General features: G+C 52.2%; 1 protein-coding gene across 2 annotated transcripts in view; it reads right to left on the bottom strand.

The window, feature by feature from the left end:
• nectin1b (nectin cell adhesion molecule 1b) overlaps positions 1 to 24,343 on the bottom strand; it is a gene marked incomplete at its 3' end in the record, with an annotated part of 177,932 nt that overhangs the window by 152,727 nt on the left and 862 nt on the right. The window lies entirely within an intron of this gene.

The following is a 24,343-nucleotide window of genomic DNA, read 5'->3' as shown; positions in this document are numbered from 1 at the left end:
TCGCCCCCTTTTGTTCCTGAGTTATGGCGTTGAATAATGGCCAGAAAAGTGTTTTTGCAGAACATTATTATGTGACAGCTGACCTTTGACCTTTTGGATATAAAACACCATCACTTCATCATTATATCCTATTAGACATTTCTCTCAAAATCTGTCAGAATTAGTGTATGAATTCTTGAGTTACGGCCTGTGCAGCCTGGTAGGAGGACGCAACACAAGTATAAAAGATTTTGTTCCTGCCCTTGTCCCCAAACTAACAAGCAGAGAGCGAAAATGAGAGTAAAAGTGAACAATTTATTGCTGCACACAGTGAGCGTTATCTGCAGTCATTAAAGCTGGTTCTCCGGGTGAACCAATGGCCAAAATAATGAACAAAATCAAACTATCCCCTCGAAAATAATTCTGCCTAATCCCTAAGTGAACAAAAAGAAACAAACAAAAGACATGCGCAAATCCCCAAGCTAAACAGGACATGAGAGAACGGTATCCAAACCAAACGGGCGATTCACCCCTACGGCTTTGTACTTTTTACGCAGTGTCTGTACTATTTACAAAATGTACAAACGGAATATTTATCAATGCAGCCAAAACTAACACTAAGTACGAACACGAGCCAAGGTCTTCTCGGCTCACTGGTCTGAACACGCAAATTTCACAAATTTTCATAAAGTCTGGACGGCGAGGAGAAACAAGGACCCGCTGTCAACACCGATACCCAGCCGTCACCACCGAAAGCCCTGGAAGGTAAACAGAGGCCGGCCGCGGACCAGTCAATCCGCAGCGGCTGCGTCATTGGAGGTCGACCAATCCGTGCAATGTCAACTGACACACAGATCCTCACAAAGAAATGAGAGCTCTCACTCTCCACCCAAAACAGAAAACAACAATGCAATTACGGCTGGGGCGGTAACACGCCCCTTCCCAAAACACAGACATCGCCCCCCCAGGGAGATCTGTTATTTAGGACTGGGCTGACACACTGGAAAGGGCGTCCGCCAAAACATTTTCAGTCCCATTTTTTTGGTGGCGAATCTCCAGATTTAAATCTTGTCGCAGCCATGACCGTCTCCTCCATCTCTGATTTGAAGGGTGCATCAGGAACACAAGGGGGCTGTGGTCAGTTTACACTGCAATGGGCAACGGAGTTGAACCAATGTTGGCCTCAAAGTACTGCATTGCAAGCAGTAATGAGAGAGCCTCTTTCTCAAAGGCACTGTAGAAGGCACCTGAAGTACAATGAACCTTTTTGAGAAATGGCAAATGGGATGGTCAACACCCTGCTGGTCCTCCTGCAGCAGCACCGCAAACATGCCCCGCTGGCACTGGCGTCTACGTCCACCTTCAACGGGCGGGTGAGGTTGGGGGCTGCAAAGGACAGGTGTGCTGCAGAGGAAAGCTTTGGGGAGAGACCTCGACGGGGACGTGACCAGGCTAATGTTTTCTTTACACTCATCAAGCTTGTGAGGGAAGCAACCACACCGGCAAAGTTTCTCCAAAACGGACGAACACACCCAGCCACCCCCAGGCGGAGTCCACGCCTGCTCTGAGGTACGGGATAATCTACCACGGTTTGTATCTTGGCATCACCTGGGCGTACCTGACCTGTTCCAACCTGTTCAGGTAGGTAGGTAACGGTAGCTCTGCCTAACTCACCCTTTAGCCAGGTTTAGAGTATTACTTCATCTCCTGAAGATTACTTCTCAGGTTTGAATGTGCTCAGACCACGTGTCTCAGTACAACGTCATCAAGATAAATCGTACAGTCGTTCCACCTCCGCTAAAACAATGGTGCGAGGGGTTAACGGGACTTGCCAGTTGCCTTTTAGCAGGTCAAGTTTTGTGACAAAAGTGGCCGAACCAACCCGATCAACACAATCTTCCTTCCGAGGCAAAGTAACCAACGGAGAATTGGCCTCGGTAACATAGTTTACTTTTCTGAAATCGGCACAAAGACACCGCATGTGGTCCGATTTGGGAACAAGCGGGCAAGGGGAACTCCAAAACACTGGAGCTGGGAACAGCTAGTCCGCTCTCAAACAAACTGCCAACCTTTCTCTCTCTAGAAGAGAGCACTTTGTAGGTCGGGAGGCATGTTGCTTGATGGGCAGGTGGTTACCAACACCAATGTCGTGAGGGAGGACAGAGGTGCGGGACGGGGTATTCTGAAAGTAGTGGGATTATTTTCAATCAAATGGATAACGGCGGCTTGGCTTGAAACATCCAAATGCGGCGAATAAGATGGCAAGGAGAGAGGGAGGAAAAAGTATCACTGCGTGTGAATTATGGTTTCTGGCATACCAGCATTTTCGTTATCCGGTAATTGCCGGTTTTTGACCAGGAAAATCTGTTGAAGTCGGACATATTTAAATCTCTCCGGTCATAATGTCTGGTGTAAATTATTCCCTCTAAGCACAATTTGAATCAGTGCCGGTGGATCATTGCGATAAAAAATTCCCCCGGATCTGTTCATTTCAGGGCTCTGTGAGTTGCAACGGGAAGCCAATCCGTTTGGACGATCTAAAGCTGATCTGAAAGCTTAATCTCCGACCAATTGCGTTTGTCGATATAGCTCTAAGCCCCGCCCCCTCCCCCGTGGACAGGTTGCGCTTGTTAACACAGTAAAGACGGAGCGGAGACAGATCGCAGCGTCCAAAAGAGAAACAGGCAGATGATGTGTCGTTGGGACACATACAAAAATATATTGAAAAAATATATAAATAAAAATATGTCGACGATGTCTGATGATGTCATTCTTAATAATGCCTGCTTTTCAATTGTTTTGCAGCTCAATAAACACAGATGATATTTGATCGTAATCTCTCCCATTTGTCCGGGAAATTGAAATCTTCCAGGACACGTTGACCGGCACCAATTTTTTCTTATGGAAACTCTGCCGCATACTGTGTGTCACCACCTCTGCAGGGCTGAAACCAGTAGACTTCCTGCACACGCTCTCTTGCAGCAACCTCCATCCCAGTCTTTTCCAGTCTCGAGGCAGTTGTTTTTCATTAAAGATTTTAGTGTCTGCTGAAAACGCCTGAGCGCCCCCCCTGGGGTTGAGGGTGATAGGCGCTGGACTTTGGGTGTTCGACGGACCGTGAGGCGATTAAGTGAGAGAAAAAGTTTTGACATGAAAACTGTTCCCTGAGCCCTTTGAATGTATTTGGGCAACCCAAAAGCGGAGAAGGAAGTTAATGGGTGCCTCAACAACAGCCTCGGCCTTTAATGTGCGCAGCGGAATTGCTTCCAGGTAACGACAGTGCACATAAAAGTTAGCAGACGATTATGTGCGGACTTCCGTTTTAGGAAGTGGACCCACACAGTCAAGGGCGATGTGCTCAAAATGCTCTCCAAGCACCGGAATAGGTCGTAACGGAGCGGGAGGAGTAGTGGGTTCTCCACTGATTGTGGTGGCAATTTGTATTATTGAGGACTCACAGGCAGAATGGGGTCCTGCTGGGTTTATTCACTCCTGCAGAAGCAACCCCGGCCACGTTCCCACTCTCCCTCTGGGTTTCATACAGTATATCTGGTACAGGGATCTGTTTACAGGCACTTCAAGGTGCTTCAATTGCATTTTCCGACGGGACATAAGGTGGTCGCAAAGAATCATACTCTCACACGCTGAGATCGGACACCACACCGGTTGGCGAGGAGCATCACACCCCGTCTGAAACGGCAAAATCTGGTTACATCACATTTTAGACCCGGCCAGAAGAAAGAGATTCCGAAATTACCACGAAAAGTTGTCACGGGCAGCAGGAGGGTACCAATTACACATAAATGTCATCCACAACGCTATACAACACAGGGAGTTTCAGTTTAACGGTCATTGTCAAACATGTAGCCAGGGTGGGATGACTTTGTTGTGCATTAATTAAGGAGCTCCTATACACTTCAGCAGCTCGCTCCGCCTCGGCAGGCAGCAGATTATCCTTCACCCATTTTTCAGGGGTTTACCTGCAGGTAACGCCGTCTTCACAGGCTTCTCAGCAGAGCACATCAATCAATCGAACAAATTCATTACTTCGCCAAATTTCCACGGCTGCGCAGGCGGCGGCGCACGGGCGTGGAACGCGGGGATCGGGTCGACAACAGCACCATCGCTCCGTGCGTCGGGAAAACATCCTTTTCCTGCCGAATCATTACGAAAGAGAGCAACACCCCGTACCGGCAAAACGACAGAGGGCGTCAGCCGTCACGGGACCCGAGACGAGAGGCGAGCGCAGGGGAACAGCGTCGACGGTGCTCCTGAGCGGCTCCTTTTTGCACCGGGGCCTCAGCACCGCGGAAGGAGCTGTTTGAAGAAGGCAAAAAACACCCCGAACCAGGAGGGTCTGAGCGGCTGCCGCCTCGTGCCGGACCGCCATCGGCACCTGATCTCCGTCTTCTCCCGTCAGAGAAGACTGAAACCTTTAAAATGAAAGCTCCAAACCCCTCATCCACCTCCGTCCACCTCCGTCCACCTCACATTCTCCAGGTTCGTCTGGGCTGACAGGAGCGGACTCAACCGAAACCCACACTTTTTGGCCTTTTAGAGCTCTGATTACGGCCTTTCCGCTGGAGAGCAGGGCAACCAGCGATGAGACGGCCAAGCGGCGGAGAGGAGGCTTTTTCCAACACTAACACCTGGAGTGTGTTCACAGTGCACAGATGGGAGAGCGATGGGGCGAGTCAAAACAAAATTCATCGGTGAGCGCAGCGGCTTTAGATAAAGAATCAACCTCCCGCTCATTCAGATAGACAAAAATTTTCTGGGGAGGACATGTTTTAAGCCTCCAATGAAACCAGTCCAATGAAACCAGTCCCTCGGAGCCGAGCAAACCCTGTCACCTCGCTTGCTGCGCACCATTTATCAAGCAAAACGGTTCACTCCCTCGCAAATTCTACATGCGTTTGGTCGGCAGATTTTCCACTCGAGCGGAATTTCTGGCGGCATGCCTCAGGAACCAATTCACGGGGCCACAAAACCGTGGCTTTGACAACACCGTACTCAAAACTTTCATCAACGGCGGACTTTGCACACACCTCGGCGTGCATCGTAACAATAAACTTTGCATGTCTTCAGCCCGTCTGAAGGTCGCCGCGACGCGTTCAAAAGCGTGAAAGTACGAACGAAGCCCGCTCCTTCCAAAGGGTGGAACCCAAGCCACGTGCCTGTGTCCATCAAGCTGCTCAGGAGGAGCGGTGGGGGGGGATCCGTGCTCGCAGGGGTGGAGGTAGTCCGACGCCAAGATCTGTCCAGATCCGACGCTCCCTATGCGGAGGCGCATAAGCTCGGCCTTGCGGGGTTTCGTTTTTTTCGAGCTCCGCCTCTCCCAGGCGGAGGTGCCAGCTTCGGATCCTACGTATCCACAGCGGCCTGTGTCAGAGTCACTGGATCCCCGCTAGAGAGCTGAGTGACAGCAGGAGCCTAACTCCCCCCGCCCGCCGAGGGCCTGCGTGGCAGCTCCACCCCTCTCCACCAACTGCTCTGACAAACAAATCATAATCTCCGGTTTAGGTGCGTTCAAAGGGAGAGAGAAATGGAAGAAATTCGCGATTAACGACAAATCTGCTTCTGTGCGTCGATACAATTTATCAAGGGCCGGATCCGGTGCAAACTGATGCATATCCAGTGACCTTTGACCCCCACACCCCAAACAAAGACAAGAAACGACCAACAAAACGATCCTCTTTTCACAAGAGGATACGCCTAACGCCCTAAGCTGAACAAAACGTGAGAACAGCATCCAAACCAAGATGGAGACTCACCCCTACGGCCTCGACTTCATACGCAGTGTCTGAACTGTGATATGAACGATCAGAACGTTATGAACTAACTTTTGTGCCGGATGTATTGAAATTATTGAGATGTCACGTTCACGAGAACCGGACGGACGGACCGTTGAACGACCTAAAAACATAATACAAACGTAAAATATTACATATAATATAATAATAATATATTATAAGGATAAAAACATCTCTGCTTTGATTGAAAATCCATTAACACGGAAATAAATTGACTTGCCATATTTACTGTTGTTTAAATTATTTCATTTAATCTGACAGACGTTTAATATAAACTAAACCTAAATTGAGAGGAACCAGTCGGGCGTCCGGGGGATTTATGTAGAGCTGCAACTCTCCATTATTTTCATAGTGGCTTAATGGCTTTGGTCAAATATTATTTTTTCCATTATTCAAGTTGTCTGTGTGATAAGAATATAATAGAAATATGATTAAATAGGTTAATAAGGTAAAAACCACAGGACTTAGCTGGACATCTGTCTTGAATAGTAATATTTCTACCCAGCGCGCTCTAAGGCCTCGTCCACACCAATACCAATATTTTTGAAAAACACATTTTCTCTGCATTTAGGCCCCGTCCGCACGAAAGCGCCGAACTGGAAACAAAGCATTTGAAAAAGGCCTCCCAGGGCGGAGGTTTTTTAAAACTCAGTGCTCCGTGTGTTTGTGGAGGAAGTGAAACGGAGCTTCTTGAAAACGCCCCCACCCGCGTCGATGCGGCTCAGTTCTCCGTGTCTCCACCAGGGGGCTGAAAGCGTCTCCAGCTTGAGGGACGGCGTCCGTACAGCGTCGTGTCTGAATGTTATGAAGACGCTCAACACGCTGCACGCTGCTGCTCTTCTTCTGTGGTTGACGCCAAGTTTTATCGCGTGCCATCGCCCCCCCGCTGGCCTGGAATGCTGATGTCTCGTGTGCAAGGAGGTTTATTTTCATTTCTAAACGGAAGGCGGGTTGTCCGTATATGTGTGGACGAGGCCATAATTATATTATAACAATTATAATATAATTATAATAATTTTGTTTAGTGAAGACAGCCATTCACATCTAGGTGACGCCGGAACAAAAATACATCACTCAGCCAATTAATCAATTACCACGTTTTTAATTTGGCATAGTTAACGGCCCATCAAATAATCACTCCAGCCGGAGTTTCATTTTGCCGAGGAAAAAGCCTCCGTGTTCCGTGAGAAGTGCTGCCATTTAGTCGTCAGTAGGCGAGAGCGGCACCGTCAGACTGCAGCACGCAGCTCTGCCGAGGGGGGTGGAGGAGGGTGGAGGAGCGTGGAGGAGGGTGGAGGGCGCCGAGGCGACAGTAATAAACTGTGACAGTTCCTTTCCAGGGATAAAAAATATTAAATCTTTCCATTTCCTTCTTCAGAGAAGTGGTCCATTTTCATTCCGAACCCCTTCCTCTCCTCTCCGACTGACGTGATAGGATGGAGGAGAAAGGGCGGAGGGGGGGGGGGGGTTCCGTCTTGGATATTTGTGCCGGGGAAATCAATCAATTAGCTGTAAGCGCTGAGATAAGTCGCGTTCTCATTATGCACGGGGAGCAGCGCAGTGATGCTCATACTGCACTCGTGCACACAATGAGGTCAGCACGTGACCCCCTCCTCCACCCCCCTCCCCGCCCCCACCCAGCAACCCTTCTGCAGGGGCTCTGGACCAAGCGCTGAGGAGCATCTGAGCGGAGCCTTAATGTTACTCCATCCTGACACATTGCGCTGGAACGCACAGATTGCTCAGTGTGCGTGCACGCTGCTAAAAATACCTCGGTGCATGCTCGCATCCTCCAGAGGCGAGCGTAGCGGTACCTCCGCAGCCCCTGATGGAACTTGGCACAAAGAAAAGAGATGTTTTGGGAAAAGAGGAAAAAGGGAAAAAAGGTTTGAAAAAAAAAAAAAACCTCCACTCTGCTGCCTGACTTGATTTAGTGCTTTGAGAAGGGGTTTGCATCCTGTGATAGGGTAAACATTTATGCTTAGGAGGAGGGAGTGGCCTTGCCGTTATGTCTTTGTAGTATGTATACTGTATATACTGTACATGCTTACACCATCCAGCTGAGGTTACTCATACTAAATGAAATGAATGGTAATGTCAGTTAAATCAGACCCACGCAAGCTAAATAAATAAAGACACTAAAATAAATATACAAAACCTACAAATATACAAAAACCTCAGACTAACTGAAATATATGGTGATGTAAATAGCATCAGATTACACAGAAAATTCAACAAAAATACTAAAATACTAAGGAAAAACTCATAGAAAAACTATCACACAAACTCAAATGTATTTAAATGTACTTATGGTTATGTAAATAATAACAGACCAAAATTAAATAAATACTTAATATACAAAATTCCCCAAAAATAAAACACTTCATTATTTCCTATCTATTAATCTCGACTGCAAATTAAACTACATCTTTATTTCATGTTCATGACAACTTCACAGTGACTTTATCATGGACTTAGGCCCAGTACAGCAGCTGCTAACACAGCTGGATTACATCTTTCGCTTTCGCAGATTGTTCTCAGTTTATGAATCGGAACATGAGCTGAGAAATCTTGTTGACGAAGAAAATAATATCTGCCTCCGACAGGATGTAGCGCCTTTATTTACTGCAACCTCACCCCCCCCCCCCCCCCCCCCCAAAAAAAAAGAGCAGTCATGCAGGAGGGGAAGAGCAAGGAGTTCGAGAAGGACCCAGAAAGACGCAGCACAACGGCAGCAGGGATGTGCCAGGGCCCCACGCCCCCTTCAAATCCCTGCACGGTGTTATTTTAGTCGCATAATTAAATACAGATTTACAGCAAATAAGAAGGCAGACTTCACAAAGAAGCTCGTTGCCGGTTCACCGGAGGCTCGGGGAACGTTCCTCCAGAAATGAGATTAAATTGAAGATAAATAAAAACTATATTCAAGTTGCGGGTAGAAATAAAGTCAACAATGATAATCAACAATCCCAGTTTATCTACTTGATATCAAAGGGCTCAGGACATATCTCCGTGACTCTGAGAGGCAGGGCTGCCGACGTCATGGCCCCACGTCACCGTCCCTCCAAAGCCCCCGGGAGGCGGGACGATCCCGCGCTGAGCGTCCAGCCTCCCGCGGCAGAGGGTTGGCGGCGCAAGACGTCAAGACAAACCTGCGTTATCACCGCGACACAATAGCTTCTCCAATCCCCGCCGTCGCCGCCATCGTCCCCCCCCCGCCGGCGGCACAAAGGGCCTGGGACTCGCGCTTGAAATTCCTCTGATCCGGGGCGCGGCGCTGCTCATGGCGCCTCGCCGCTTTCCCTCGCGCTTGCTTCCGCCTCTCAAATGGAAAACGCCGCCTTCTCTCCGTGGGGAGGAAACCCCGTCGGGGGTGTGCGGAGCCTTCCTTATTCCCTCTCTTTATGGCTTTTTCCCCCCCGGATGGCAGATAAACCCACGTTATACTTTTAGTTTTTTGTTTTTTTTCCCCTCTCGCCGGCAGAACTCCCCAAGAAACACATCACTGTCACCCCCACGGCGGGAGGGGAGCTGCTTTCCTGCCTCTGGACAGCAGCGTGTCTCGAAGGTCACCTCCCGCCAAACACCTTTACCCAAACAGAGCTCAGTCAAATATTTCATGGAGTGAGACACGGCAAACGTCGGCACGGTGGAAAGGTGTTCACGTTGACGAGGTTGAGACGCGAGAGGAATCAAACACCTTTCCGCCGACGAGACAACATTTCAGAGTCGTAAACTTTTAGTACCGCCCCTAATACTCTGTGTACTACAGAGTACTGATCCCATCCACTGGTTTAACCCGTCAACTCCACTATCTAGCCACCTTAGTGACATTATTGTGCATGTACAGTGCATGAATTTAAGAATGATCACCAAAGACAAACAGAGAGGTAGCAGTTGTATGACAACTGATCTTATCTCATCTCATCAGTTCAAGCTGAAGGCGGTGTGACCGGGCGCTTCCTCCTGACGCAGACCACGCACTGCACCAGGCGCCAGAGCGTTCGGCGGCCCTCAGGAGCTCGACCGTCGCGTGACGTTAACTTTTGTGCTTAACACGCACGCGGCTGCAATGACCTCCGGAAGGACAAGCGGGACGAATCAATTACCCTCCACAATCAAATGAAGCCCCCCGCACGACGAGGGGGGGTGGGGGGGTGGGTGCGCGCGCGCCGGCGTGGACAGCTACGCCTCAATCCGCGCGGCGGAGCGGGCGGGCGGGCGCTGGGGGTCTCAGATGTGACGGACTCTCCCGGCTCAAAGCGTGAAAAAAGGCGGTTGCGGATGTGGAGATTCCCCCGGCGCCCATTCACCGCCGATCAATTTCCCATCCTGCCTCCTCTGGCCTGCCCTCACACATCAGCATCAATCCAACGCGAGTAAATACAGTGAGTGGCTGAACGCACTTCTGTCTCACAGGACGCGGCCGGCCCAAATGGCATCTGGAGGGTGAATAAACGAATCCCGGCCAGCGGCGTGGTGGGCTGCACTCTGTTGAATACCGAACGTCCTCCATCAGCACCGGCCAGCAGCACCCCGACGTGCGTTGCCCATAAAAAGGGAAGGTATTTCACCCCGGGACGGGGATTGCTGCGCGCGGAAGTAAACAGAAGCGCGGCCTATTTTAGGAACGAGAAGCTTCGGTGTTGGCGATGACGTTTGAGCGTCTCGGTTCAAACAACGGCGGAAGACCCGGCTTCAAAGTCAAAACAAATGAAGCCAGCGGCCGGCACTTTGGAGGGGACGACCGGGGCCTTTTCCCCCGCCGCGGCCCTGACTCAAACTGCGATCGGGAGTCGCAGCTCCTTCCACGGTCACTTGACTAACGGGGCAGACGGCAAACGCTCGGTGCCGACGCTGACGGGACATCTGCTTTCCGGGTACACAAAAAAGGGCACTCAACGGCAACTTTCCCGCCGTCGGTCTCTCCAGCTAAAGACGAAAGTCAGGATGTGCCGCCTCCGGAGGGGGTAAACGTGTCGGGGGCACAAACAGCCGACACTCGCCTCAAGCTCCTTCAATACCACGCGTGAAGCGAGAAAGTGTAAAAGCTGATATAAAAGCTGCTTCACCCACATCTGTTTAAACCCCGGACGAGGGGCGGGGGCCGCCGCCCTTCCGCCAAATTCAGTGATTTGTGAGCGTAATTTCCAATGTTGCGGGAACCATAAAGGGCGCATCATCCATCCAAACTGCAACCTGCGCCAAGTTTTGTTTTTTTTTGTTTGTTTTTTTCAGGATTACACCCATCCAATTATTAGCCAAACAGGCGGTTTGTCGTGGAAAAATATATAACGTAAAACAAAGATTAGGAAGCGGTTTCGCTGAATTGGTTCCATGTTTGCCCTCAGAAAAGATAACACATGGCGTCAAAGGCAAACAATCCCTTCTTAACAACAGTGGGGTCCTTTTCGTGCAGCGGGTGCAGGGAGCTCCCAGAGGCAGCGCGCAGGACGGGGGGGTCAGGACACCACCCGGGCAAGCTTTGCATTCGCGACACATAAAGCCTGGATCCAGCAACAAGGACGCTGCACGTACACAGGGCGGCTTTCGTTTGCACAGGGTTCCCACGTGTTTTGTTTGTCGAGGCTTTCCCGTCCGTCTGGCATTCAAAGGCCTCGCCGACGCGTCTATAATATCGTGTTTAACCAAAACATATACACGCGTGCGCCGCGCCTCTTCTCTGGAAACCCGGTGACGGCGACGCCCCCCCCCCCCCCCAGCGCGGCGGGGAGAAAAAAAAGGGTTTACTTTCCACGTCTGCACCGGTTTACGTCAATCTGCAAACGCGCTGCCCCTTGGCAGAGACGCAGGGGAGAGCGGGGATAAACAAAGCCACGCTTAATGGGGAAACTTCTGCTGCTGCCATTTTGATGGGAGCCCTCTCCCTCCTTCGCTCCTTCGCTCCTGCACAACGCGCCATCACACGCTTCCATTAAGCTGGCCAAGAACATAATCTAGTCCTCCACCCACGGATCTCCACCCCCCATCTCCGCACCGCGACAGCTGGATAAGCCATGATAGGACGGGGGGGGGGTTGGCATAACACGCCCAGCGCTCTGCATAATGACCTTGAATGGAGGGCTGGCTGGCAGACAGACAGGATCTGTCTTTTCACACTGCTGAACTGGACACGGCCCAATTACAAGACGCCGGGCACACTGTCTTGTTAGCCCCGGCTCAGAACCGGACACTCGGGCAGCTCGGGCGATCGAACACTCACCGGAGCTTAAATTGACGGAGCCTCCTCCCCCTCCCCCTCCACCCGACGGCCTGCAGTGTTTGTGCATTTTGGGCCCCGTCCGCCGCGTCGGAGCGGACTCCGCCGCTATCGAAGCCGCATGGAGCCGACGCATAGAAATCCGGCGCCTCTCAGCCTCACAAAACGGCTGCATCGTTTAGTCGCCCTGCGCCGCCGGAGTAAGAGGCAACGGAGGCCCCGTTGGCGAGGCATCTCACACATTTTTTTTTTTTTTAAGCGCCGTTAGCGATAGGGCCCCGGGTATCGAAATTCCGTGAATATCTGGCACCAACCGAATTGCGCCGAGACTATCAATCTGTCAAGGTTTGTTTGGTGAATTTGTTGTCAGTGAGAGATTTCAAAGCGGAATATGACTATCTCAGTGCTCCCCCAAATTATAAATAAATAAATAAATAAATAAATAAATGATAAATCGTTTGTGACCGAAGATACCCGGCCCTAATCAGCTAGCAGCAGGACTACTTTTTTAGACCAAAACATGGTCAGACCGCCGCAGTGGTCCACCAAGCCAATGAATATTTCAGAGCGATGCTGCACCGCGAAGCAGAGTAATACACTGACCGGCCGCTCAACTCCCAAAACTTTAATGTAGTGACACAAACAGAACCGCATTTGATCCAAACTCCGCCTGGTTACTAATGAGGTATTGACCTATAAACGGCACATTAGAAAATGACAGATACCAATAGTGACCTTTAAGGAAGCAATAAATATAAAGTCCTTGCCAAAGCTCGGCAGGGAGTGTGCCTGTGGCAGAGGTCAACGCTGCGGCTCCATTTGAGCCGTTGAAGTGAAACATTCGGCCAAATTGAAACGGCACATACACCGTGGAGCGTTTGTGGAATATCTGAATACTAAACGCCGCGCTGAACGGCCTTGGTCGGGCGGCGGGCGTCCGGCACGTGCATTCCGCGGGTCTGCACTACGCCCGCTGAGTTTTCCCTCTGCGAGACGCGAGATGGAAGGACAGAGAGGATGCGATCAAACAAACCATCGTTGTAAACGGACGCCGAAAACCCACGAGGGGCCGCAACAGATTAGGTCCTAATGGTCCGATCCTTCAAAAGGAAAAGTTTCTGTCGAGGTTCAAAGGCCCCCGCCCGCAAATTTCCCTCCCTGTTCCCCCTTTTCCCCGTTCCTCCAGCGGAGTAACGGGCTGTGGTTAGTAATTCAACGATGCACGTTATGCGACCCCCACGGCAACCAGTGGTAAACAAAAAAAATAAATAAAATAAATTTAAAAAAAGACTCTCGCCAACACGAGGAGCTGCATCACTGCCGGCGGCGGAGGAACGCTGTTTTATCTGACGCTGAGTTGGGGTTGTCGGCTAATCTCCATGTACCGTCACTTTTTTTATGCCTTGAAAACAGATGAAACTTGGCTGCTTTTTTTCTTTTTTTTAATGGAAATCTACGGCCATGGTCATCTAATCGATACGATGCAGCAGGGAACGCGAGAGAAAAACATGAGAAAAGGAGAACCTGAAAAGCTAAAAGACACCGGATTTCGTGAGTTTAGAGGGAGCGACGCTGCGCCCCTCCCTGTCCTTTTAATCCCTGTAAAATAAGCCCAAAAACTCCAACCCTCGTCCTGGAAAAACACATTGACCGCACGTTGTTTTCCCCCCGCTCTCCGGTGGGCTGCAGCCCCGCGCTTGGGTTTCTCGCCAACAGCTGCCACTGGAAAAGTACTTTGCCATAAAAATTTCAGCTCCGCAGGTCGGTTTTAAACCACGGTGCAAAGGGCCACGCTTTGTCTCAGTCTTTGACTGCGTGATAAAACTAGTCAATGTCCAAACACGTCCCCCGCGCTTTTGTTTTCGTCTCAAAATGAGTCGTGGGGCAGGGGCGGGGGCGGTGGCGGGGGCGGGGTTTAGTTCCACCAAAGTAAAGTTGCCCAAAAAGACAGAATAAACATGAGCAGCCGAACAAAACTGATTTTATTGATACAAAAAGTGCATTTCGTTTTCTCCTCGCGAGGCGGAGGCGTCGAGTGACTCAAAGGATACTTCATCCAGGAAACATTTGACAGAAAAATCACCGGAGAGTTTAAATAAAAAAATAAAAATGAGAAAAAGTAAATCTTTATGAGTTAAAACTGATGAAGCAGCTGGAAGTAACAGCGTTTTTATCTCTCTGCTCCGGGGCAATGGGCGTGGCGAGGGGGGCGTGGCCGCGGCGCTCCGCGCGGGAGCGTCGCCGCCACGCCGCCCTCCGTCGCAGAGCGCCGTCGCCCCCGTGACTCCTCCACACCCTGCCCCCACTCGCTGACCTCCACTACTGTCGGCGGGTCTGTGGCAAATCCGAAAAGCCTCCCTGCATCTCCATGGCGACGGGGCCCTCGGCCGAGCAGATGGCCTCAGTGTGCCGAGCGGCAATTAAAGAGGGAGAGATGAGCGGGGGGGGGGGGGAAGTGGGTCAGGATCAGGAGGGAGCGCCGGGAACGTCGAGCCGCTGCCGCCCCGGGTGCCGTGACGCGTCGGCGCGTGCGCTCATCGATGGCGGCGTTTCCACGCGGCACCGCGCCCCCTTCGGCCCAGTAAAAACAAATACGCCCCCTCCCTCTGACCCCTGACCCCTGTGACCTCCGACCCCATCCAGCCGCCACCATCAGGGGAAGTTCAATTCAACTAACCCCCTCCACCCAAACCGCTTAACACAACGCCGCCCGTCTCTCCACGCGGGGAAGTCGGCGGAAAACGTCCGGCCCACCAACAGGATTAACCCTTCAAACTCTGCGCGTCGCACCAAATCAGCCCCCACCCGTCGCTGGGATTACCTCCACATCAGTGTCCTTCTGGCAGGAATTGCTTTCTCTGTTCCCGCATTACTCCTAATTCACAAGCAGCGGACGAAGCACCGCCCCCCGCCCCCCGCCCCCCGCCGGGTAAATCCAATCAGTTTGATCCTTCTCCTGTTTTTATCTTGGATCTCGGCAATCTCCCGAATCACGGGACCTGTGCTCCGCGGGGAAAGCGGCGTCCGAGGAGACGTGACACAGCTTCCAAAATGCACCGCGGCGCTATCGTTCCCGTTTCGCTGTTTGACTTGTCATAACACAGCCCCCCCCCAACACGCGGTGTTTTTGTTTAGAGGTCGACTGGCGTCCGAGTTCCCACACGCGGGAAACAAAAAAAAAATACAAAAAGGAGAGAAACACCGAACGAAGCCCAAACAGACGGAAAAACAAAGGAGATTTGACTTTTCTGAGCTCCCTCCTCTTCCAGCGAGCGCTGAGGTTTGGGCCAAGAACAATATTTCAGAGGCAAACTGGAATCACCGCTGGAACACGGGCTCATTCAGCCGCAGCATGACCCCCCCCCCCCCCCCCCCCACACCCCCTGCGGTGTCGACATTCTAACTCCACCCCCCCCCCAACAACCCCACGTCCCCGTTCAGGTTCAGTTCTTCAGTTCCCTTCAAGCCGTTGTTTTTCCATGTCCCCGGTGAAGAGGTGGGGCTCCTGAGGGCCGGCGCGGGGCCGAGCGCGTTGTCGGCAGGAACAGGAAGTGTGTCTTTAAGTCCCCCCCCCCCCCCCCCGCAGCATCCAAACGCCGAGCATCCAAATCCCCTTTCCTGGCGTTTTTTTTTTTTTCCTATTTCCAGGCTTCTTAACTCCGATATGAACCGTGCGCCTCGGCCAGCAACAATTATCAGCTTCCAAGCTGAAAAACGACAAAAGTATTCGCTCAGGTTCTGCTCCGTCAACAAACCATTTTTTTATTTTTGGACGACGTGAAGGAAAAAAAAAAAAACGCCCGGGCGCCCACGAGGAGGGGGGGTTCGTAGGGCCGCCGGGTGGGTGTTCCTGGGGTGCATACGGGGGCTGCCACATGCACGCAACTGGAGACGCTTGGCGCGGGGCCAGGAGGAAGGAAGAAGCCGTCGACCCCCCCCCCCCCACCATCCCTCTGTGTCGCAATCAGCGACTCTGATTTGGAGGCACACATTCCCGGGGCCGCGTAATTCAACCGGTGATACTGTACGTGGAGCGTGGCGGGGAGGGAGCCCCGTTGCGAAAGTTTGAGGCGAGGACCCGGGTTCACGGGGGTCGCCGCAGAGCTCCAGCCAAAACGTGCGCGCTCCCGGCGCCGGCGACGCCCGCAGGGCCGGTTCACACGCGCGGCGTCAAAGCCAATATTTCACGAGGCACCGCAGAGTTCCCTTCCCTTTCCAATCACTGTTGTAGTAGAGACGGTTACACATGAAAAAGGCAACGAGGTAGGTGGAAGGAATCAGCGAGGGCCACTCCACTTTTTAACCACTTGCCGTGCGGAAGCCAACCGGTTGTTTAACGTTCAGCGTGTGGCCGCGCTCAGCAACACACCCAGGCTGCAGGGCCAACGTGCTGCGGCCCCTGTGGACCCGGGGGGCCCGCGTCCGTTCAACCGCTCTACGGGTCGCATCTCACGTTCCAGGGCCGTCCAATCGGGCGAGGTGGCGTCGTTCGCGGTGAACGATCCGGCGACGACCCCGCGGAGGACACGCACGAACCAGCCCTGGGGCCCTTTGGGAGATGGGGCAAAGGGGAAAGAGGGTGGAGGAGAAGCAGGTGCAGATGCCCCCCCCGAGTCCTCCTCCCCCAGCTACCTTCAGGGGTCCGTCCTCAAATGATGCGTCATGGTTGCTGCAGTGAATCCTGCACTGTTCCCTGCCGGCCCCCGGAACACTGCGTCTGTGCAGACATCCACTACTTTCTGCCTCGCGGTTGTACGTTCACAGATTGCTTTTTTTTTTTTTTCTCTCTCCCCCCCCGACCGAGTACAAGCACTGAGTACCTGGAAACTTCTCAGTGCGACGATGACTGAATAATAAATAACATGAAATCGTCCCCGACTTCCAAACAGCAGCGGAAAACAAGAACCCAATTCAACGACCTCATGTATCGCTACTGGAAACCAGATCCACCGCCAGTATCTGTGTATCCCCGCAGACAGTTGTATGTATTTCCTTAAAGATAAGAGATATGATAAGATAAAAATATAGTAATGACGTCCTGAATCAACAAAGTTAGGTAACTGTCCGGAAAGAAGAGAAATAGCCCCCGACCCAATTGGGAAGTGACGATGAATTTAGACCGAAAAGGGGAAACGGAGTGAAGCCACGCCCTGCCGCTGAGCTGCTCTGCCTACCAACGGGTTGAAAGGAAGCGGCGCCGATGCCGCTTCTGTCCTACACTGCTGCAGATAAGAGGATACACCAAAACCCCTTTTCATCTCATGCCCAGTTCGGACCACGTGCTTCTGGCCGGAGTTTCCGCTCGCCGACGGAGTCTGGTTTTTTTTTTTTGTTTTTTTTGTGGAGAAGGGGCCGAGCGAAGCCCCAGGACGGAGGCAAACGGTGGAGCGCCGCGGCCAGCGACGGGCGCGTGGTGCGAACGGCTGGCGACGCCGGCGAGGCACCCAGCGGCTTTGATACCTGGTCGCGTGGGAGCGGAGTCGGGAGCGACGCGGGGACCCGCGGCCAATGATAGCGGGGGCGCGGGGCGGGGCGGGGTTGAGGGGGAGATTCCTCGCGGAAAAAGATCTTGTGACGTGTGAAAAGCAGGACTCCTGTGCACCAGACAGGAAGTGGCACGGCGCGTCCATAGCGTGACGAGCGGAGAGTTTGTTACCTCTCTTTCCTCCTCCTGCTCCTCCTCCTCCACACACGAGCGTCAAACAATGACAACATGAACCACAGCGAGACACACTTCTATCTAATTCGCACCAGATAGACTTTAACCGCGTTGGAAAGGAGGAGGACACACCAGGAGGCGCCATACGGCGGGTCCTTCCAAAAACAGTGCAATATAAAAGCGGAATTCAGCCAGGCCAGAAACTGGGAAATCGATAGCAGACTACATTAGTTACTTTGGCACGGACCCGACTGGCAAAAATGGAAGGATCAATGCCAAACTGCCGGCCATCTCCGTGTTTATCTTCCTCCGTCTCTCGGCGAGGCCCCGTATTTAACCGTCCTCGTCGCCGTGCGGGCAGGGGCGGGGCGGGGCTGTGCAAACGGAGCGGGCCGGGATTTACCAAGCGGGACCGTTCAAATTCATCCTGAACTGGTTCGCACAGTGTGACACAAGCGCCCGTCGTAAATCAAGGTTAAAATGCCCGAGCACATAAATACTTAAAATGTGCCCGTCCGTACGCAACTCAGACCCTTTGAAGCTGAGCGGTAATGTTTTAGCATTTGTATTATGGAAAAAGTCAAACCACAAAGGTCCTCATGTAATATAATATATTATATATTATATAAATACGTATATCACCCTTCTGTTAGTGTGCACTGAGCTGCACTCCCCTTCACGTCAGGGAGAGTGCATATACCTGTGTTTGTGGTTTTTCCTCTCATCCCTCCATCACCACGGCGGCTCCATCCCTCCACTACCATTTACAACCAAGCTGCCGCTTTGAAGCGCAGTCGGCTCCCAGTGCGATATCGCAGCGGAATATTAAATGAGCGAACACCATCACTCATTAAAAAGGGAAACATTTCATGAAACAAACCCCCTTTTGTATCGAGCGCTCGCCGCGCCAGCAGCGCGGGGGCGTTGCCGCGGCGCCGGTGGCTGAGGGGAGCCTGTGGAAAGGAAATAAAAGGTTAAGCGTCAACTTGGCTGCGACGCTTCTCCTCCTCCCGCGGGCTGTCAAGACGGAACCATTATTTCAGAGTCGCCCGATCGCAATTATAGGCGCTGAGCGCAATCGCGGGGGGTCATGGACTCAGCGGTCGCGATTTCGTTGGCGAGGAATGTCGACGCGATTTTCGGTGCATTTCCATAGGTCGGATGGAAGCAAAGTAACGGTCGAGCTGGATTCTGTCCCCCACGCCTCTCCTTCCATCAGGCCTGTTGTTATACTATCATAGGTTTTGACAGTGGCGTGGGCATCCTGGTGCACAGGATCAATGTCTCACCCCAAATTCAAATCTCCGCCGTGAATGCGGTCCGCTCGGGCCAAGCAGAACAACACCTTTCCACACACACACACACACACACACACACACACACACACACACACACACACACACACACACACACACACACACACACACACACACACACACACACACACACCACGTTTTTACCGTTGAACAAACCTGCGATTCTGCGCTGCGGGTCAGAGAACTTCTGTTGACGGCGGCTAACGTCCATCACGGGATGAGTACTACGAGAGCCCGTTGGCATGATTCAAGGGGTAACTATGGTAACCGGGTTTTATTTCCCGCCCACCGGTGAGGAGGCCTACCCCCGCCAAACGTACAGCGCAGTATGGAGGAAGTTGGGCAAAAGTCCAGCTGCGGTTTATGGGTTTCTGCATCGGTCCAAAAACTCTAATAAAACGGATTTATCTTACCGCGAGTAAACATCAGTTCATATTCTCACTCCGCCGTTGAGTTCGGCAATAATAATATCAATATTTGGAATTTGGGGTTGTATTTCGGCGAACCGTTTGCAGATGGATTTGCCGGGGCGGGGCGAGGGAGGGAAGGGCGGCTGCGGTGTGGAGATCTGCTTTATTTCAAAGACACACGGCTTTAGTGGGAAGACCAGGAATTATCCACTCTCTCAATCCCGGATCAGCCCAGAAGAAAACGCCGCTATTGTTAAAACCCTCCATCAGGGGCAAAGCTTATTCGTTTTTTTAAACAACAGTCAACCTGCAAGCAGATGACTGTTGTTTTTTAAACAACCGGAGGGGCCGCACCGAGAAAATACCAGAGGAGAAAGAAACAGATGACGGCAGAGACATAGATGTGCTTAAAACGAAATTGTGGAAAAGTGGCAACCACGGCAACTGCACATGAAAGGCGGCGTAATGGAGCGTAAACCCAAACGTACTGACAGCCCCGGCTGCGTCGCGGCAACGTAAACGCTGCACACCGTCAAAGTCCCTTCCGCACGTGAGATAATTACGACGTCTTCCGAGGAGATTTACATCAATTTGGGAGGCAGCGTAAGCCCCCCCCCCTCCCGTGCCCGGGCGGCCCTCGCTCAAATAGGTACAGAATTATGAAAGTGCAGCAGTCAGTCATTTGCTTCTCGAGAGCAGAAGTGGGATTGAGCCATTACACTCCAGACAAGAGCCAGCTGTATCCAAATAGGGAATCAGCGAAACAGATGAATGCCAAATAAGAGACGCGGGATCAAGATCAGCTCCCCTTTTTATTGATTTCCGTTGCCCTTCCTTCGCCGCCGCGCGATTTGAGCCGAAACAGAAACAGAATTTCAAGGGTCTGAAAGCAGAAAATTGGAGCCACGGCTCCCAGATAAACGTGCGCTCCATGTCGATGCGACGCCATGACTGGAGGAGCGGGGGGGGGGGGGGGTGGCACTCGAGGTGTACATCACATCAGAGCAGCCGTCAACTTCCACAAGCCGTGGAAATAACAACTGGTACCCGGGGCTCGCCGCCACGGCGCAACGGGTTCAAACTGTGCCACTCACCACGCAGGTCATTTATTTCCACGTTTTATGGGGATCAAGCGAAAAGATATTTACGAACAAGTAACGCTTGGGAACCAGCGGGCAGCGGTGTGGCTGTTACGACCAAGCAGGCAGAGGTGTTGATGAGAGCCGGTAGAACCCTCCAACTGCACCGTCGTGCCGCATTAAAGACCGTTTCACCAAAATCCCCTGCGACGTCTAGTCTCAAGCCACGACATGGTGTGATATCAATAGACACCCCAGCTCTACCTTAAACGCACATTTATTCCTTCATATAATGAGTATTATTAGTGAAATACACCTTGTATGATAAAGAGTCCAAATAACAGTGAGAGAGGAACTTTGAACGTTCACTCGAGTGTTAACAGGCTGCTACATGTGCAGCCATGCGAAGCACAGAGTGCACTCCATTTTGTCATAACCTTTCCATTATTTAGGTTCAGTGCTTATCGCCATGTCTTATTCAGCTGTGGGGTGATACACCGGCTTTATGCAGAGACCGCAGGGGTTGTAGCTGTTCGTTGCAGAAATAAATAAATTTTTAAAAAAAATAGAAAAACTTGAAATTTGCTTCTAACTTCTGTGTCGAAACGGAGAGATTGTGGAAGAAGAAGAAGAATTCTGAGCTGAATTACCGTCTTTGAAACATCAAAGATATGGGCGGACAGATCCCGTGTACCAATGACTAAATCGGCCCCTCTATTTCCAAAACACGCGGAGACAGACTCTGCACTTTAAAAGGACATTTCACACACACTGTTTGGAGAGGGCTTGGCTGCGGAGCCACGATGAGCTAAAAGCTCAAAGAGATGAAGTTGGAGTGCCCCACCATCTCCATTAGTTTGTGCGGCAAAAGTCAGGCATAATCCCCCGTCGGTCCCCCTGCAGCTGGTCTCCCCGGACTCCAAGCTTTCTCCAATCCATCACCCTCAGCGGGGACCCAAAATGGAGACTCCCCGGGGGAGAAGGATCTCACCAATCTGCATTCACGCTCCAAACATCAAGGGCCAGCGACCCAATAACGACTCTCGCGGCACGGAGAGCGTCGCCCGCCGAACAGAGCCGGCGACGTCTCGCGGAGGAGCCGCGGCTCCATTTTCCTTCAAAAAGGGGAAGCGGGTGACAGAGGGAAAAGGAGGCTAAGCCGAGTCGGAAGGCTAATTAACATGTTCCACGGGGGGGGCGTTTGTGCCCGGGTTACCGTATACGGGTGGAGCAAACAGCTCATTGGCCCCCACCCCTGCGCGGCGCTCAACATAAACCTCTCGATCGGGCCCCTCCTCCGCTCCGGGAGCTCACCTGGTGCTGTCAGGGGGTTAAGTCAACACGGAGCGCGGACACAGTCGCTTTTGCTGGGCGGTTCACGCCACGCCGCCCAAACAATAACAGCTGTCCATCAAAACCAAAAGGGCCGGCGCTCCGAAGGTGAGGGGAGCTGCCGCGACGCTCAGACGCCGCCTCCGCAAACCGACGCGCAGCCGTCCGCCAGACGGCTCCGCCGCCGCCGCCGAGCGCTCTCTGTCGAGACGGAGAAGGAGGGAAAAACCTGCGCAGGGCTCGCCGCCATCTGCGCCCAGCGTCTCACCAAACACTGCGAGACACGACTGAGCGAGAGAAACGAGCAACGAGGGTCTACGGCGGAATCATTTGTTGAGTTCCCGTGCTGCCAAGCTATTACCAGGATTATATTTCAGAGCCAGACAAATTCCCGTTTTGAATAATTGTACTTTCAAAGTTGATGCTCGTCCATCAGGCAGCGTTCATTTTCCAAACGCAAAAGATGTGGGTTTAAAGCTGGAGGGTGTCCTTATCCCAACGGAGAGTGATGGAGTAAAGTAGCACACACACACACACACACACATACACACACATACACATACACACACACACACTAGAGCGAGATGCTGCATCAAAGGTCATTTTTTTTTCTGAGAGAGAGAGAGAGAGAGTTGTTTCTTTCTTTCTTAGAATAATTCCAGCTCCACAACGCATGAATGGCTTTTCCTTCAGAGCCGAGAATGACAGTGGTTGCCTCCGCTGCCATTTGTTAGAGCCATTCATGGTTGTTTGTGTCGGGGTAAGGAGGGTAGAGCCTGGAACATGTTGTATATCAATCAGGGCATCAAAGCAAACCGGCATTTTATGGCAAAGCCCTCTGACCTGGGGGTTAAAGACCAAATTCTTGTTTTCACATGTGAAAAGCCAAGGCTCCCGGCTAGCACAGCCCCCCGCGTTCACCTGCCTCACAATTACCATGTCACCGTGGCCCTCGAGAGGCATGGCCCTTCAACAAAAGGCCCGCCCGGCCCCGTGATGTTTTCTCCGAGGCGGGCGGCGCCTCCCGTGTTGCCCGCGCCGCGCTCCCGGGGCACTCCGAGTGCAACTCCGAGACATTTCCCTCTCCCCCCGATTGAACGGCTTCAAAAGATTTCCCAGCGCGCGTCCCCAGGGAGGCGGCTAATCCTGATCTTCTGCACACGCAAAGGGGATCATCTCGATGTAAATCAGACGGGGCTTTTGATCACAGCGTTCAATCAGTCTGGAGCAGCGGCCGTGAGGAGGACGGCTGTGAACAAGGTCAACATCTGAGTTAATCCTGAGCCGGAGGGGAAACCAAAGCAGCCTTCCAGGTACGGAGCAACGCGTGGACGGCCAAGCGACGCGGGGGCCACTCGGAATAAGCGACGGGGAAGGTACAGGCGGGAGGGGGAGGGGGGCGTATGAAAATATCGATGCCCGTCTAAAAGCCCCGGTTTCATTGTTTACCGATCGCCCTCCGTCGATTGAGATGTTTAATTTACGGAGAGCACACAAGCAGACGAGTGCTTCTTTGCGTTGCGCCGCCGCCACCGCCGCCGCCGTCGGCCTGAATGTTTCTGCAGCGGCTGCTGCTTGGCGCAGGCTCAGCTTCGACCACGGACCCCGGCGCCACCTGATCCAGACGCGGCGCAAAATACCCGGTGTGTGAACGCGTCACTATGTCCCAGTTCTGTTGAACTGTGCTCAGCAGCTTCCGCCCCAGCTCACGGAAATAAACACGGACCGACGGCTCAACGGGAACACCGTGATCACCTCTGCCAGGAAGGGACCAGATATCCTACCTCACATACAATTAACATGTTTGCATATTACAAACACACAACACACAGATGGAGCAGAGCCGGGAGTATACCCTGATGGAGCTGTTATTTCTTCCATTTGGTCTTTTTAAACACGGGGCGGTGACCGTTTCTTTTCTCACCGAAATGCAAAGAAGTCAGGGGATGGAGTGAGCTTAGCCGAAATCCCCCAAATGATAGACTCGCTTCTCCTGCCGCAACTCACTCGGATCCACGGCGTGGCTGCGCCCGTGCCTGGACTTGCACACATCCCACACAAACACACGCACAATAACAAACTAATGACGGTGTTGGTGCTCTCCGTGTTTGGGCTTTGTGATTCAAATGTGCGGATGCAACGCCGGAGATATTAAACATGTGTTTATACAAATGGGCCCACTTAGTGTCACAATGACAAATGCCAGAATACCACTCCCACATTTATCAAATGGAAATGGAATCCGCAATACCCCCCCCCCCCCCCCCCCCATGGTTACTCGTCTTGCAATTTCTGGAATCATCCACTGGATCCGGTGTTTGGCAGGAAACAAATGCAGATGGATGACAGGCCAAACATTTACACTACTCAGAACATCAGTGCCCCAATGCAAACCACCCATTGTTTGCACAAGAGGCTTTTTGACAGTAATAACAGGTCGACTTTTCACAATATCCACCCGGCACATAATCCTGAATTTCAACCCACCACAGCCTCCTGGGAGGGGGGGGGGGGGGGGGGGGGGGGGTGGTTTGG

The sequence above is a fragment of the Zeus faber genome, assembly GCF_960531495.2.
Source record: "Zeus faber genome assembly, chromosome: 9".
Lineage (NCBI taxonomy): Eukaryota > Metazoa > Chordata > Actinopteri > Zeiformes > Zeidae > Zeus > Zeus faber.
This window is presented reverse-complemented; position numbering and strand designations above follow the sequence as displayed.